This window comes from Schistocerca nitens, chromosome 2 (genome assembly GCF_023898315.1).
Source record: "Schistocerca nitens isolate TAMUIC-IGC-003100 chromosome 2, iqSchNite1.1, whole genome shotgun sequence".
Taxonomy (NCBI): domain Eukaryota; kingdom Metazoa; phylum Arthropoda; class Insecta; order Orthoptera; family Acrididae; genus Schistocerca; species Schistocerca nitens.
The window spans coordinates 998,330,908-998,347,085 of NC_064615.1; the positions used below are offsets into that span (position 1 = coordinate 998,330,908).

The window sequence follows — 16,178 nt, forward strand, 5'->3', positions numbered from 1 at the left end:
TAAAAAGTTCAACTTCCTACCTCAAATACTTTGCGAGGAAAGATGTAATTTATAAGCGTTATTTTAACATTGCAAGTATAGGGCGTTCCGGAGCCCCTTAAGGGCAACACCAAAATACAATAAGGGTCATTGCAAATTTTGGTGATAAACATCTTAGTAAATTAGCTTTCTACGCCTATTTTCACTCATTGCTTGCTTGGGGTAATTCATCGCTGAGGAATAAAGAATTTATTGCACAATGCGTGTAATCAGAATAATAGCTGGAGTCCACCCAAGATCATCCTGCAGACAATTATTTAAGGATCTAGGGATATTCACAGTAGCTTCTCAGTATATATACTCTCGTATGAAATTTGTTATTAACAACCAAACCCAATTCAAAAGTAATAGCAGTGTGCATAACTACAATACTAGGAGAAAGGATGATCTTCACTATTCAAGATTAAATCTAACTTTGGCACAGAAAGGGGTGAATTATGCTGCCACCAAAGTCTTTGGTCACTTACCAAATAGTATCAAAAGTCTGACAGATAACCAACAAGTATTTAAGAAGAAATTAAAAGAATTTCTGAATGACAACTCCATAGAGGAATTTTTAGATATAAATTAAGGAAAAAAGAAAAAAACCAAACAAAAAAATAAAAAAGTTGTTATATTAACTTAATTATGTTGTTAAATTAACTTAATTATGTAATGTATTGGAAAATTTGACTCGTTCCACATCATTATGAAATATCGTATTCATGATCCATGGAACTAGTATTAATCTAATCTAATCTAATCTAATGGGCAATGAAAGGACGAAGACAGTTTAGAGCCGGCCACGCCACTTTGCGACTCTTGTCAAGAGAGTAAAATGTTTTACATTATGTGACCACATTTGTTGATAAAGCACAGTGGTTTGAAAATAAAAGAACGCCTTATCATTTTTCAGCTATTTTATGAAATGTTTCTAATATTGAATTATACAAAGAAATTGCTTTTCATTCATTTTACTGACTTTTTTCAACGATATCTAAATATTTTTTAGGATAGCCCAAATTAGACCACAGCTCAAGGTTGTGTCAACTTTCTAAAATATTTTTAAATCCAAAATAAGAAAAAATAGTGAGAGTATGTTACATTTCACCGTAATGGTTTAAGCAAGACACTTCAAAGTATTGTTTACTGCAACATTCATTAATTTTTTTTTGGACAGAATGTGAGTTGTATCTTAAAAAGTAAATGGTAGCCCTAATTTAGACCATTTTCCTCTAATGGATCGAATTGGCAGATAAGCAATTTACGGCATAACTTGAGTAAACGAAGGGATCGGTTGACAGGACACATTCCTGGCGTCAAGGAATTATCAATTTGATGTTGGAGTGAAGCGTGAGCGATAAAAGTTGTGGAGGGAGACCAGACTGCAGTCGTTATTTGGAGACGAAGAAGGTTGCACAGGCCTGAGTAGTGTGGGGAGCTGCTTCAAACCAGTCTTCGGAATGAAGATCCCACCGCGTTCCTTCATTCATTCACATATTCTGTTCTTCACGGAATGTACGAATTCTGATTACTCAAACGATGAGCCACAGACCGAGGCAGAAACATACACATAAACATATACTTGGAAGTAACAGTGGTTTGAAGTCTAATACGGAACTGTCAATTACGTTCTCTGATATGCGAAAGCAATGGAATCCTTGAAATGGCAACACGGCTATGTAGAACATTATTCTTTGACATTGTCAATGGTGGGAGACGTGCGATCTGTTGATTTCAAACAAGTGCAGATAAAAATCCTACGTCAGTATTGCAATTTTTCTTTACTGATTACCGGTTTCGGCTCATTACCAAGCCATCTTCAGATCTAAAAATACACATAATTGCTTATGAGAAATGAACAATAAAAAAATACGTTCAATACTTGAATTTCCATTATGGAGTACACACCAATCTAAAATGCTGCTCAGTGTATGACACTTATTACACATCGTCGTATTTTTTAGAGCTAAGTCGCCCTAGTTAAACAAAATAATCCCACTGACATAACACGAAAACATTAAAAAGTGGCACTATAACATGCAAAAATAGATGGTAATATGAAGTACCTTGTCTAAAGTGAAAATATTAGTTGGTTATGTAAGCTGACAACGTTAGTCACAAACCAAATGTTGTTACAGTGCCAATTTTGCCGCACGTAATTACAAACAGCAATGATAATTGCACCGTCCATGAGTGGATATAAGCCAGGTATGATTTGTAATATTCATATCAGGAATGACATCTTGTTTACATCCACTCATGGGCAATGAACTATCGTTGCTGTCGATCGTTTGTACATACATGTGGCATAATGTTCGCTCTAACAATATTTGGTTATTGATTAAAGTTGTCAATTTACGTAACCAACTAAGGTTTTCACTAAGGTAAGGTAAGGTATTTCATAGCACTCACCATATAGTTTTTGCATTTTATAGCATCACGTTTTAATAGCTGTATTTTCCCATTACGCCTATGGGAATTTTTGTTTCACTTGGGCGACTTAGCTCTAAAAAATACGACGATGTGGTATGAGTGTCACACACTGAACAACATTTTAGATTGGTACGTATTGCATATAGGGAATTGAAGTATTGAATGTATTTTTATTGTCCCTTTTTTACTTAATTTTCTTATTTTTAGGTCTAAAGATGGCTCGGTAATGATCAGAAACCGATAATCAGTGAAGAAAAATTGCTATCTTGATGTAGGATTTTTATCCACACATGACTGTGAATGAGACTACTCATAAAATGATTGTACACCCTAAACTCAAAATTCTCAACTAACTGACAAACGAAGAAATATCTAACGAAAATCAACTTTAAACTTTCAAGAACCTTTTTTCAGTCTCATTTACGACTACTATTTTGACCCTTACACATGGTTTACATAGGGGCCATGAAAATGAAATTAAGCTGAAACAGTTCCCACAACGGTACATAAACAAACATCGTTTTGAGGATCCGTCTGAGAATGAACGGGAAGTAACCGTAACGCGTAGCACAATGAACGGAAAATAATACTCCCAAGTGATTTCCAGTGATTTACAGAGAATCAGTATAGCTGTAGATATGAATAGTCAACTTTTTGTGTTAATTTGACTATGTTGTTAATTAAGAGCTTTGAACATTTCGAATAACACGGAAAAAGCCAATTAAAAAGAAGTCTGCTGTTTCTCAAGTTATGCTGTCCATTTGCTGCTTATTTACTAATGCATATTGCACTCCTACGTAAGAGCACAGAAGCTTTCTGACGAAACGTAGTGGTGTGAAGATGAAACAATGTGCTTTATTGCACTCCAAAAAACATAAAAAAGGATGTACAGTATCATAGACAACATAACATGCTGTCAAGACCATAACATATATAAAAGCAAGCCCTCCTGTAGCTGAACCTTAAACTGATGCAGCTCAAGAAATAAATAATGAGACTGAAGAAAGGTAACACATAGGTAATAGGAATCGGCACCAATTAAAAAGAAATAAAATAATTTGCTTTGCGTAAAGCTGAGATTTCCTAAACTCCAAATTTAGTTCGAAAATACCGAAAGGCGGCAATGGGAGCTTCTAATCTCAGCCAGACAAAGGTAGTTCTTTACGCACCATAAGAATAATGAATTATTTAACTGTGAACAGGATGTTTGCAATAAGAAGTATTTATAGTCCCAGAATCCACACGGTCAAATAATATTTACTGAAGAGGCTTTCGAGTAATCACAAATACTCGCAACGAATGTTTATAATTTCAAAATTCCACAATTAGGCTACGTTTCATCGGCTGCCGAAAGCATTTATAACACGTTTACGTATTAAACGTATCGCTAGGTCACTCTGTGCAGTGTATGCTTCGTTTCGGGAAAACATCCTTTCTTTCAAGTGCATTTGTTGCTCTACATGGCAGCAAGACAGATTTGCTTTCGTGCAAAATGTGAATTGCTGTATTTTTATGCTATTTGTTTGCCCGCTCGTGCAGAAATATATGGCTAAGTGCGACTGATGTGAAAATGCGTGATGTACTTACCGACTTAAGTTATCCACGAGCTCACACTGAAGCCGCAACTCTCGCAGACACTTTACGCATTGCGGAGAACAAACAACGCAAAGACCACACACCGCTGAGTAAAAGATCGTGCTTCAGAAATATTGATTGCACCGACCCACTTGACAAGCTGAGCTTCTTTTATACGCCTGGTACCCTGTACTGCGCACTACAAAAGGTGTGTCATGATTAACAGCGAAAATTGACGCTGATGAAAGTATACGACAGTAGAAGCAAAGACGTACCACTACAGATAGGTCTGCAAAAGAACCGTTTGCGTAATAATTGCGGATAAGTCATAATGAGCCGTACTGACGTCAGTGTGAAATATTGTCCCGGTTAATACAAATGTAACTGAAACGTAAGCTTTTCGATTAAGCCCCCATCTGATTGGACTCAAATTTCGCCCATCTACATCAATATTGAGCAAGCCACCTAGCGGTGTGTGGCGGAGGATATTTCTGGTAATATTAAATGATTTCCCCTTCTCTACTCCACTCGCGAATGACGCGTGGGAAGAATGATCGTCGGTGAGCGTCTGTATTGGCTCTAATCTCTCGAATTTTCTAGTCGTAGTCACTTCGCGAGATGTATATGGGAGGAAGTGATTTGTGGTGTGACTCTTCCCGGGAAGTGCTTTCTCGAAATTTCAATAGCAACCCTCTCTGTGATGATCAGCGCCTCTCTTGGAGCGCTTGCCACTGCAGTTTGTTGATCATCTCTGTAATGCTCGCGCGCCGACTAAACGATCATGTAACGAAACGCGACGCTCTTCGTTGGATCTTCTCTGATGCCCGTAGTTTCATGGCTCTTGCGTTGCTGGAAAAGGGGACATAGAAGGTCATGCTGCATCACTCAGCTCTCAGTTTTGTTCGACAGTGCGTAAGCGGCAAGCGAATGAAATAGACTGTTTTGTTTTGTCTCCAGCCAGTCGCGAGGTACATTCTGTAACTCGCTTCCTGCAAGCAGGAGGAGTCATTTCCGCCGATGTTCATCGGCGATAATGCTGTGTGTTCGGGGATGGAGTTATGAATCACTGTGTCGTGACGCGCTGGAGCAGTAAATTCAAGTCTAGTCGCTTACATGTGCATGATGGAAGTTGCCGAGGAAGACATTCAGACGTGACTGATAAACTTGTGCGTGGGAGACGTCGGTTCACATCTTCGAACTTGCCTCAGATTTCAAGAACAAGCGTCCTTTTAAGTTTCAGACACAGACAGCTTAGGTTACCATAGGTTTTGTATTCAGGGGTATCAAAATGTATGATCGATGTTGCCAAATCTGAAACAATGAGTTCCTTCGACACTACATTGACGAGGGAGAGGAATTTCTGAACAGAATCGAGAGTTGGGACGAAACATTGGTGCGTAAGTGAGTACGAGCACTCAATAACTAAGGAACAGTCCAAATAATCTGTGCACCCTTATTTTTCCAGTAAGCTCAAATAATTATTTTGACAACAGATTTAATGAGAGTAACATACGAGAATACTGTGACATCATAGATTTATTGCGAGACTCTTACGAGAGTCTGCAGGTCAATCCAAAACAAACAGCGCGGAGTGATTTTCGCAGAAATAATTACCTTTCACGACAATGTTCGACCCTGTACTGCGAATAGTACTAGGGAAAATTTCAGACTTTTGGTTGGTATATTTTTGAGCATCCTCCTTATAGTCGGGATATGGCACCAAGCTACTTTCATTTCGAATCCATGAAAACTGTGCCCACTGAAATCTCCGACGTGAAATATACGCCCAATACCTGCTCATTTTGTGTCACGTCTTATATGAGCCCAGACCATCGTAATTACTCTAAATTACCTGCTCCCCAGACACGGCCTAAACTGCACTCCGATAGACCTACTCTACACAGTGGTTGAGTGTCTAAACAGTCTAGTACTTCTCTATCTGTCGTAGAGTTGACATCGTGAGTTATGGAAGTTTCGATGACCATTCGTGATAAGCCGTGTTGCCGCGTGAAGGTTATTCTTACATAGTGAAGAGAACGAACGAAGACAGGGCTGTGACGAGGCGCTGTTCAAGTCAAAAAGTAAACCCCTGCCAAGGAATACTTGAAACCAAGAATTCGAGGGTGCTTTTTTCACCCGAGCATCAATGTGGAGCTGCGGATGACACTCGGATGGAAGTAGAAAGGGCACAAGAGAAGGGGACTTCTATTTCCGAAACATATTGAGAAGAGCTGGTTCAAATGGCTTAACTCCTGAGGTCATCAGTCCCCTAGAACTTAGAACTACTTAAACCTAACTAACCTAAGGACATCACACACATCCATGCCCGAGGCAGGATTCGAACCTGCGACCGTAGCGAGAAGCGCTGGGTTGCCTGCATAATCGATGGTATGATTTTGTCACTGAAATGCCAGAGCATCAAGCATCGAAGAGAACTTTATACAGCTAGCGGGCAGAATCGCAGGGAAATGAGAGAGATCCGCAGACAAGAGACGTTGATTTCAAAGTAGAGTTGCTAGCTATGGTGGCAGTTTCCTACTAAGCGACGACAAGTTAGGAGAAAGGATAATAGGTTACAGCGGAAGAGCAGGGATAGAGGCTCTAAGAACTAAATGACTTTTTATGGCTGGTACGTTGAAGTGCTGTAGCAAAGTCTTCGCAGATATACAGGGCTATTACAAATTATTAAAGCGATTTCATAAATTCACTGTAGCTCCATTCATTGGCATATGGTCACGACACACTACAGATACCTAGAAAAACTCATAAAGTTTTGTTCGGCTGAAGCCGCACTTCAGGTTTCTGCCGCCAGAGCGCTCGAGAGCGCAGTGAGACAAAATGGCGACAGGAGCCGAGAAAGCGTATGTCGTGCTTGAAATGCACTCACATCAGTCAGTCATAACAGTGCAACGACACTTCAGGACCAAGTTCAAGAAAGATCCACCAACTGCTAACTCCATTCGGCGATGGTATGCGCAGTTTAAAGCTTCTGGATGCCTCTGTAAGGGGAAATCAACGGGTCGGCCTGCAGTGAGCGAAGAAACGGTTGAACGCGTGCGGGCAAGTTTCACGCGTAGCCCGCGGAAGTCGACGATTAAAGCAAGCAGGGAGCTAAACGTACCACAGCCGACGGTTTGGAAAATCTTACGGAAAAGCAGAAGCCTTACCGTTTACAATTGCTACAAGCCCTGACACCCGATGACAAAGACAAACGCTTTGAATTTTCGGCGCGGTTGCAACAGCTCATGGAAGAGGATGCGTTCAGTGCGAAACTTGTTTTCAGTGATGAAGCAACATTTTTTCTTAATGGTGAAGTGAACAGACACAATGTGCGAATCTGGGCGGTAGAGAATCCTCACGCATTCGTGCAGAAAATTCGCAATTCACCAAAAGTTAACGTGTTTTGTGCAATCTCATGGTTTAAAGTTTACGGCCCCCTTTCTTCTGCGAAAAAAACGTTACAGGACACGTGTATCTGGACATGCTGGAAAATTGGCTCATGCCACAACTGGAGACCGACAGCGCCGATTTCATCTTTCAACAGGATGGTGCTCCACCGCACTTCCACATGATGTTCGGCATTTCTTAAACAGGAGATTGGAAAACCGATGGATCGGTCGTGGTGGAGATCGTGATCAGCAATTCATGTCACGGCCTCCACGCTCTCCCGACTTAACCCAATGCGATTTCTTTCTGTGGGGTTATGTGAAAGATTCAGTGTTTAAACCTCCTCTACCAAGAAACGTGCCAGAACTGCGAGCTCGCATCAATGATGCTTTCGAACTCATTGATGGGGACATGCTGCGCCGAGTGTGGGAGGAACTTGATTATTGGCTTGATGTCTGCCGAATCACTAAAGGTGCACATATCGAACATTTGTGAATGCCAAAAAAGTCTTCTTGAGTTTTTGTATGTGTGTGCAAAGCATTGTGAAAATATCTCAAATAATAAAGTTATTGTAGAGCTGTGAAATCGCTTCAATCATTTGTAATAACCCTGTACATCATTCACGCCGACTTTCGGGGTACAAATGAGACGAACTTCTATCCAGTTGCCTTTGCATTTTTACCACACAAAAGAAAAAAAGATACACATTCGCCTTTTCCGAAATTTGGTGGTAAATATTCCAGAATGGAAACTGCAAACGTGACCGTAGATTTGGAATCAGCTGCGACTTTTGCGATTGAAGTTGTACTACCGGGAGCCGAAGTGCAAGGATGTTATTTCCAAATGAAAAAGTCTCTGTGGAGGCAAATGCAACATCTAGAATTTACTCATGAATACAAAGAAAATGAAGAAGTGAGACAACAAATTCGCATGTGTGCTACGCAGGCGTTTCTACGGCCTGAAGATATATGTGATGACTGGCTCAAGGTATATTCACAGGCACCGCATATCCCCAGGCCTTAGTGTTTTGACTGCTTTCTTGATAGGTGGTTATAAAGTGAAAGAATCCAAACTTATCCTTTTGGAGTTGCTACAAACGGCGCCATAGAACGGCCATCGCTGTAGAAGACTGGCGCCACAAAATTAATAACATACTTGGTTAACCAAATTCTAAAACCAATGACATAATTAGGTCCGTGAAAAAAGAAGCAGAAAATTCAGCATGAGCATTAATGAGGACAGAGCTGCGTAGGGAAAGTACACAAAAAAGTCTGCATGGAACCGCATGCAAGGTTGAAAAAAGAGTAGAAAATAACGAAGAGGAATGTGAGATGAGGGCTTTCTTCAAAGCTATGTCCTACCTACAAAAACTTGACTAAACTTATCTGAAGATGTATATAGATACAAAAATGTACAAAATGTAAGTGGCAACTTATAAATAAAAAAATTATAAAAGACATATTGATGATGCTTATAAGCTGATTTTAAACCGCCTAAAAGACAATAATTTACTTTCGACATTTAGCCAGTCCAAAGCCTGGATAAAGTGTGATGGAGACCTGATTATTTTTAAAAAACCTGGGCTTATTTCTATGGACGGCTATACCGAATTTGGTTTTCCGTAGTTTCTCAGCTCATTCCAGGTAAGTTCTGGTATGTCTCCTTAAGGAGGCCACGGTTGATTCCTCCCCCTCTTATAACCACAAATCCGAGCAAAAACTAAATCTTTAACGATGATAACAGTCGACGCAACGTAAAACATCAAATGCAAAATTTCTTGTTGCTAGCTAGTTATGACGATAAATGAAGATATGCTGAGCTAAAATTAACATATCAGTGGAATATAAACTTTGTTTCTGTGAGTAAACTTGTCATTCACTTTATAAAGCTTCTAAGACACATACACATACTTTAACGAGGTAAAGATAAGACTCATGTTGTTGAACGTCTTGGCGATATTTGCTCTGATCAGTTACGAACTTGTACAGAACTGTACGAAGAATTATCTATCTGGTCATCTTCAAATCTAGTATTTTACTTTCGCTCGGACTGACGGTTACGTAATGACGTTGCTAGCTTGTTTAGCGCTCAGTGCAGGTCTTTAATTTGTCACCCCCACCCCCCAAGTCGCCAACCTCACAAAGGCAAAAAATACAACATTTGTGTGCAGAAGTTTGTTCATATGTGTGATTAAGTAACAAAGTATAATATTAGCTACATCGCAAACAGTTTTATATGGATTAAAACGAATAAGTAAAACGCATTAAAAACACACACAGTTTAACTGATTATTAAGGAGGCGAGATGTGTAACCGAAGATCTCCTTAGTGACAGGTGACTAGAACTTAACTTAAAATTTCTTCCCTCTTCATTGGCTGCAAAATTTGAAATTGCCTCATCAATATCGGTATCTTTAGCTAGCCCATTTTTTTTATTGACGGTCGTGCTTGAGTCATAGTGGACCCAAGATAATTCTTAATTAATCTGACTTTTCAAAACAAGAATTCTCCTATATAACGCTATAGAAGCACACAAAGTTAAGAAAAATCATAGCGCCAAAATAAAGTTGGGAACAGTTTCGGGAAAAATGTTCTTAGTCGCGAAATTTGTGCAAGCATACCGTCTTCAGGAATCTCATTATAATGGTCAACTGATTTTTATATATAAAGTCGCACAAAGCGTGGAGATTAATTTTAACTTAAAGGCTTTTGGTACCCCTCACGGCATTCCGTACAAACTTATTTATGTATATAGGTAGTTCATCCGTCCCGCGAATGGAGAATATTGACAGTTTTTGCTCGTTGCCGTTATCGATACTGGAAAGATATCGGTCCTGGGATTGAAAGACTTTCGATAATGTTTTACGTTTTAAGCTTAATTTTTTTGTCTAATTTCGCGTTTGGTACAATAATTCCCGAGGAAAAGGAGGCGTAATAGACTGTCAAACAGACATTCGGATAACAAATGACAAAAAAGATATTTTTTCTTGTGGTACCCTACAGATTTTTATGCGTGTCTACGCGAGGATCAAAATATGTTAAATAAATGGTCATATCTTTTGATTGCATTAACTTATAAGCTTAAATTTCTTCCTCCGCCGAGAGCCCATAGACCTTACAACGGGACACGAATTTCTACTTGATATGTCTTCCTGTTGCTGAGAAAAACGGGTCTTAACAGTCAGACGACAGACGGACAGACAAACACAGACGGGTAATAAAATGATCCCATAAAGCTTCCATTTGTACCGAAGCAGGTACGGATTCCTGATTATCTATTTCTTCCTTTTTTAGTACCCAATCAGAGTTTATTATAACAAACAAATTTGTCAGCGTTACCGATATTGGATATAACAGCAGGAACAAATGGTGTTTTGTAATTTCTAGCATTTACCCGGAAGAATTTTAGTTTTGTCACTGTTAATGTCCTCATCAGACATAGAGCTGTTTATTATTTACAGTTCTGACACTTTTCCAGAATAACACATATACTTATGTCACTTCTGATGTTCTTATTAATAATGTTTTATTTCTAGTAAAGTCCCACAATGTGTAGGATTAATTTTGACTTACAGGCTTTTGGTGTCCATTGATGCAGGCTCATTACGTTTATGGAAACTAGGTATATTAACAAAACCTTTCACAAACTCTGAAGGATAATTAAAATGACAGTATCATTCAGCGTTATACAAGTCTAACAGTTATCTGACACTAAAATCATGGAATCATAATGAGCAGTTGAAATAGTCAACTAACAATGGGAACGACATTATAATGAGAATTATTAAGTTCTTTGGAATGATGTTTTTATCAAGATGTTAAATATGTTTCTTCTTGTTTCTAGGCAGGGGAAACCGGTTAGAGTAAGCTTTAAACATTCTTCTTTCTGATCTACATGCGACAATATAAATGCCATGTCCATTACTATCAAAACTGTAGCAGAAACAATTGATCCTATTTCATTCCAGGAAATCGTTAAGGATAACAGAACGCACCATGTCATTCTCAATGGAGAGAAGCCTTCTGAAGTAAGAGTGATATCAGGTGTGCCGCAGGGGAGTGTCGTAGGACCGTTGCTATTCACAATATACATAAATGACCTTGTGGATAACATCTGAAGTTCACTGAGGCTTTTTGCGGATGATGCTGTGGTATGTCGAGAGGTTGTAGCAATGGAAAATTGTACTGAAGTGCAGGAGGATCTGCAACGAACTGACGCATGGTGCAGGGAATGGCAATTGAAACATAATGTAGACAAGTGTAATGTGCTGCGAATACATAGAAAGAAAGATCCTTTATCATTTAGCTACAATATAGCAGGTCAGCAACTGGAAGCAGTTAATTGCATAAATTATCTGGGAGTAGGCATTAGGAGTGATTTAAAATGGAATGACCAAATAAAGTTCATCGTCGGTAAAGCAGATGGCAGACTGAGATTCATTGGAAGAATCCTAAGGAAATGCAATCCGAAAACAAAGGAAGTAGGTTACAGTACACTTTTTCGCCCACTGCTTGAATACTGCTCACCGGTGTGGGATCCGTATCAGATAGGGTTGATAGAAGAGATACAGAGGATCCAACGGAGAGCAGCGCGCTTCGTTACAGGATCATTTAGTAATTGCGAAAGCGTTACGGAGATGATAGATAAACTCCAGTGGAAGACTTTGCAGGAGAGACGCTCAGTAGCTCGGTACGGGCTTTTGTTGAAGTTTCGAGAACATACCTTCACCGAGGTATTTTGCTCCCTCCTACGTATATCTCACGAAGAGACCATGAGGATAAAATCAGAGAGATTAGAGCCCACACAGAGGCATACCGACAATCTTTCTTTCCACGAACAGTATCAGACTGGAATAGAAGGGAGAACCGATAGAGGTACTCAAAGTACCCTCCGCCACACACCATCAGGTGGCTTGCGGAGTATGGACGTAGATGTAGATGTAGATGATGCATTTCTATGACAATGAAGTTCACGGAGTATTTTATTATGATCTTCTTTGCTATCTCACCACATGTGTTTATTTCATGGGTTTCTTCTCAGATTAATAGGATTTCCACCCTATGTACTATCCTGCAATATGACAGGCGAACGCCCTGACGAAAACATCATCATTCGGCATGAAAAAGGAACTGATAAGGATGAATATATTCTTTAAGAACGACATATCTCAAAATATCCTAATCTACTTCTTCATAACCGACACAATAGAATGTTAATTCTTCTATAGTGAAGCAACTCAAAATAACGACTAATACATAATCGCAAATAATACAATTCACACAATAATCAAGGGAACCGTTTACTTGGAAGAGCTCGCAATGTTTAAATTAGAAAATAAACTTTTCATGACAAAAACAAGAAATGGAACATTATAATTTATTTATTAAATCTGACGTAACGCGAAATTCCCAGAAATAATACTTCAAAACTATCATAATCAAAATTACTTAACCTTTATACATTTACATCTACGAGTATACTCTCCAAATCACACTTGAGTGTCTCGCAAAGAGTTCATCGAACCACCTTCACAATCATTCTCTCTGATTCCACTCTCGAACGGCGCGCGGGAAAAAAGAACGCCTATATCTTTCCGTGGGAGCTCTGATTTCCCTTATTTTATTATATATATACATAGGCCGGCATCAACAAAATATTTTCGCATACGGAGGAGAAAGCCTGTGATCGAAGATTCCGTCGCAATGAAAAATGCCGTTGTTTTAATTATTTCCACCCCAAATACTGTATCATGTCGGTGATATTCTCTCCTCTGTTTTTCGATAATACAAAAGGTGCTGCTCTTCTTTGAACGTTCTCGATGTACTCTGTTAATCCTGTCTGGTAAGGATCCCAGACCGCACAGCAGTATTCCGGAAGAGGATGGACAAGCGTGCTGTAGGCAGTCGCTTTAGTAGATCTGTTACATTTTTTAAGTGTTCTGCTAATAATTCGCAGTCTTTGGTTTGCCTTCTGCACAGCATTTTCTGTGTGTTCCTTCCAATTTAAGTTGTTTGAAATTGTAATTCCTAGATATTTAGGTCAATTTACGGCCTTTAGATTTGACCGATTTATCGTGTAACCGAAGTTTAACGGATTCCTTTTAGCACTCATGAGGATGACCTCACACTTTTCATTATTTAGAGTGTCACCATTTTTTGTATCATACAGATCTCTATTCTAAATCTTTTTGTAATTACTTTTGATCTTCTGATGGCTTTACTAGACGATAGACGACAGCATCATCTGCAAACAATCTAAGATAGCTGCTCAGATTGTCTCCTAAATTGTTTATATAGATAATGAACAGCAGAGAACCTATAAGACTCCTTTGGGGAACGCCAGAAATCACTTCTGGCTTATTCGATGACTTTCTGTCAGTTACTACAAAATGTGGCCTCTCTATGCTTACTTCGATCGACTTAAGCGATACAAATAGAAATACCGTGCTGGTTTTTGTGACTTCAATTCAAAATGAACAACACAACTCAAAACAGTTTTGAACTTCTTAACAAGGATCCGTTCGCCATAGAATTTACTACTTAACTAACAATGCAACGTTTTTGTTGTCATCAGCACGTTCCTGTTCCGAACAATTAAAGTGACGCAACTTCCCTCTAACGGCGAAATCTTGAAATTATAGAAGAACACTTTGCTGCTCTGGACAGGTGCCATTTCTTCCACTCTTTCATAGTAACAACTTAAAAAATGAAAATTTTGGAGTTGCATTATTTTTATAGCAAGGGTACGATGTGTTTGACAGTATCGAAGATGAACAAGTGCTCATAGCTCTTAAGGTAAGCATTTGACCGCGTCGGGCAACGTGGCCTAATCTACGAACTAGATCAGATAGGGTGCTTAGTTTACATAATCTGGATCATTGACTCCTACAGGACGCCAGTTCTTCGTAAGGAACGAAGACAAGTCCAGACAGACACGACGGATTGCGACAGGAGTCCCGCAAGGTTCGGTTTTAGGTCCTGTCCTTCATACAGTAGAGTCTCGATAGTTCGAGTTTCCAATAATCCGAGCCTCTTTAAAAAAAAATGGGTTGCAACGATCTTTCTTTTTTTTACTGGCATGACAAATAATGAAAAAATCATTGCAAAAGATAGATAGGGAGAGTACAGCTCCGTGACAAAACAGACAACAATGCAATCAACACCGACGATTAGCTCGCTGCCCTTTTGCACGAACATCTGTTGTCAGTATGGCACGAAACACCCCGACTGCTGTCGGCTGCTACCGATCAAAACTGGGGAGTTCATACGCTGCTGTAGTTCCCAGTACCTGTACTGTACAGTGTTGTGTGTCGTTTTGTTTGTTGACTGTGTGTTCCGTTGTACACCTTACAAAGATGAATGCTGTAACAAAAAAGAAATTAGAAGCACTAAGACGACTTGACAAAGGAGAAACAATAAAAAAAATTTGATCTCTAATATGGTGTGGGTTAAGTTACTGTTGGTGACTTGAGAAGAAACCGACTTAAATTGGAACAGTTTTCTTCACAGAAATGCTCACACGAATCTCTCAGTCGAAGAAGTATAAAGAAGTCAGACTTCGAAAAAACAAGTGAGACATTGTTCATGTGGTTTACCCAACAGAGACAGAAGGGTGCTCCGATTTCTGGCCCAGTCTTGCAAGAAAAAGCTTTGTTTTTCAGAAACCAGCTGCAGGAAGGAGGTGACAATTTCGCCGCAAGTGTGGGCTGGCTCGACAAGTGGAAGAAGAGGTATAGAGTGCGTCAACTAGACGTATGTGGAGAAAAACTCTCTGGTGACGCTCAGGCCGTTTCAAAATTTATCGTCATAAAGAGTTTAAAAAAATCATAATTGACGAAAATTTGTCTAATGAACAAATATATGTGACGAAGCTGGGCTAAATTTTAAAATGTTACTAGCGAGAACACTTGCTTCTTGTGAAGAAAAAAGTGCTCCTGGGCACAAAAAAAGCAAAGAGCGGTTCACAGCTATGGCAGCTTCAAATGCAACTGGAAACCACAAACTAAAACTAGTTGTGACTGGGAAGTCTGCCAAGCCAAGAGCATTCAAGAATGTATCCATCTCAGCTCTTCCGGTTGTCTACACACATCAGAATAATGCCTGGATGAATCAGGAAATCTTCAAGAACTGGTTTTTAACTCATTTGTACCTGACTGCAAGAATGTTTTAAAAGAAAGGGGACTGCCATGCAAAGCAATTTTGGTCATGGATAATGCGTCCTCACATCCAAGTGCAGGAGAACTGCAGTGCGACGGCATCCGCGCCTTGTTTTTCCCACCAAACGTTGCCTGTCTCATTCAGTCCATGGATCAGGGCGTTCTGGAATGTCTAAAAAAAGTATCGACGGCGATTGCTACAGTCAATCCTGCATTCCGAAGACAACGAAAGCATTGTAGGAGCTTTGAAGAAAGTGACTTTGAAGGACGTCGTGTACTAGATTAGCGAATCTTGGAGCGAAATAAAGTCAGACACAATTTCTAAGTCATGGAGGAAAATTCTACAGGAAAGTATGCCAGACACAGAAACTTAAGATTTAGCAGATGAGGACGATCAACCATTGTGTAATTTAATCAGAAGATTGCCAGGGTGTGAAGAGGCAGAAGAGGTGGAAGTAGGCGAGTGGTTAAATTCGGACGAACAGTTGGAAGTGACAGACTCTTCTATAATTGACATGGTTAACATTCCATCGCAGTGTGAGGATGACGAGGCAGAGGCTGCACCGATGATGAGTCACACCGATGGCTACGCTGCTCTCGAGGCCGC

The 16,178-nt window shown here is 39.6% G+C and overlaps 1 protein-coding gene across 1 annotated transcript in view; it reads right to left on the bottom strand.

Annotated features, from left to right (window-relative positions):
• The window catches only part of LOC126234755 (uncharacterized), a 112,958-nt gene that overhangs the window by 74,622 nt on the left and 22,158 nt on the right, over positions 1–16,178 (bottom strand). The gene's annotated exons all lie outside the window — the stretch shown is intronic.